Source organism: Acipenser ruthenus, unplaced genomic scaffold (genome assembly GCF_902713425.1).
Source record: "Acipenser ruthenus unplaced genomic scaffold, fAciRut3.2 maternal haplotype, whole genome shotgun sequence".
NCBI classification, from domain to species: domain Eukaryota; kingdom Metazoa; phylum Chordata; class Actinopteri; order Acipenseriformes; family Acipenseridae; genus Acipenser; species Acipenser ruthenus.
Window position 1 is genome coordinate 20,001 of NW_026708392.1, and position 2,500 is coordinate 22,500.

A 2,500-nucleotide genomic window follows, 5' to 3' on the forward strand; every position below is an offset into this window, starting at 1 on the left:
CCAACACGGCTCCTGCCCGGGCACGAGGCCTCCGGAACCGGCCCGACAGCTCAACCGACCAGCATCGACATCGCCCGGGGGGAGGGGGACGGGACACGCGCGGATCGGGGGGAAGGAACTCAGGCAAGGCGACTTAACCGCAATGGAAATCATCCCGACCTGGCTCCTGGCTCCTAAACCGGCACGAGAACCGCCCCTCTCAATGGACACGTGCGAGGCGCGCTCACATCCTGCCCAGAAATAGAACCTCAATCCCCGGGCTTCAGCGTACAACACCGTGAAGTCTCAAGCGTTCGGCCCGATCCTTGGACTCCCATCCGGAGAGAGCGATGGTGTGGCGACCAAACTCGGCTCCGCTCACCCCAGTCCACGGTAGGGTGGGTCGGGCAGGGTTCCTCAGATCAAGCACGGTAAGACTTGGGTCTATAATGCGCGCGCGTGCGTATGGATTTCGTGAAGGACCCTTTGCCCACAACAGAGAGAGACCATCCGGGAAGACAAGGAGGAATCCCGTCAACTCCTGCCCAGCCACAGACTCCAAAGGACGGCTCCAAACGGGTCCTTCACATGCATTCTGACACCTCGGGTCCTGACTTAGTCAAACCATTTTGATCAAAAAACCCTGTCGACGGAAATCTCCGCGGACCCCCCCGTTGTACCTTGACCGCGGGACCCTGAAGGGAGGGAGGTCCCGGGTCCTTGGGAACAGGAGTCGCCGCCGCCCCGCAGCCCCGTTTCGCCTCCGCCCTCGGCAGACTTCCACAAACGGCCCCGAGGTGGCCATGGTCATCTAATGTTAAAGATAGGGAACATGACCATGTTTTTTTGAAAACTTTGATTCTGACGGAGCCGAAAAAGTCCGGACTCTGGTCATATAATGTTAAAGATAGGGATTTCCCTCCGAAAATTCCCCTCAACATGACCATGGCTCCCAAATCACCTCCGGAGAAGGTAGACATGACCAGAGACTGAAAGGGAACGCACGGAGGAGCCAAGGGCGCAAACCCCAGTTCTCGAGCCGGAAATGGGAGCCTCCAGGCCCGCATGAACGGGCGCCCGGGCACGGGAGGTCAACCCCCCCCCCCTTCCCGCAACGTGACCAGAGCTTGGCCAGGTCCTTAAGGGGGCTTAGCCCGGTCCTGAGCCCGAGGAACGGGGCCTCCAGCCCGGCCTGAACCGGCGCCGGGCGCGGGAGGGGGCCACCGGGCAGACTTCCAAGGGAGGATGTCGCCAGGGGGTGAAGGGGGACCCTGACCGGGGTGCAGGGCCTCCCACACGGCTTAGATCGGTCGCTCGTGCCCTTAGAATGAACCTCCGTCCTGACTTAGAAATATTTTTTTGATCGAAAATGCCGTGCCCCTAGTAATATGCACCTACCTCCCCAGTGTATCTGCCATCTAGTTGCATTAAGGGAGGAAGCCACGAGTTCACAGGGACCTCCTGGAACTCTCGCTCCGTAACACATAGCAAATCTGTCCCTTCAGAAGAAGGTAACTTTTAATTGGAGCTCTGGTCATGTCAGCTACTTCTGCCCATGGTCATGTAGGCTAATTCTGCCTCTGGTCATGTCAGCTAATTCCGCCTATGGTCATATTAGCTAATTCCGCCTCTGGTCATGTCAGCTAACTCCGCCTATGGTCATGTCAGCTAACTGTGCCTATGGTCATGTCAGCTAACTGTGCCTATGGTCATGTCAGCTAACTCCGCCTATGGTCATGTCAGCTACTTCTGCCCATGGTCATGTCAGCTACTTCTGCCTATGGTCATGTCAGCTACTTCTGCCTATGGTCATGTCAGCTAACTGTGCCTATGGTCATGTCAGCTAACTGTGCCTATGGTCATGTCAGCTAACTCCGCCTATGGTCATGTCAGCTAACTGTGCCTATGGTCATGTCAGCTAACTGTGCCTATGGTCATGTCAGCTACTTCTGCCCATGGTCATGTCAGCTACTTCTGCCTATGGTCATGTCAGCTACTTCTGCCTATGGTCATGTCAGCTACTTCTGCCTATGGTCATGTCAGCTAACTGTGCCTATGGTCATGTCAGCTACTTCTGCCCATGGTCATGTCAGCTACTTCTGCCCATGGTCATGTCAGCTACTTCTGCCCATGGTCATGTCAGCTACTTCTGCCTATGGTCATGTCAGCTACTTCTGCCTATGGTCATGTCAGCTACTTCTGCCTATGGTCATGTCAGCTAACTGTGCCTATGGTCATGTCAGCTACTTCTGCCCATGGTCATGTCAGCTACTTCTGCCCATGGTCATGTCAGCTACTTCTGCCCATGGTCATGTCAGCTACTTCTGCCCATGGTCATGTCAGCTAATTCCGCCTCTGGTCATGTCAGCTAATTCCGCCTCTGGTCATGTCAGCTAATTCCGCCTCTGGTCATGTCAGCTAACTGTGCCTATGGTCATGTCAGCTAACTGTGCCTCTGGTCATGTAGGCTAATTCCGCCTATGGTCATGTCAGCTAATTCCGCCTCTGGTCATGTCAGCTA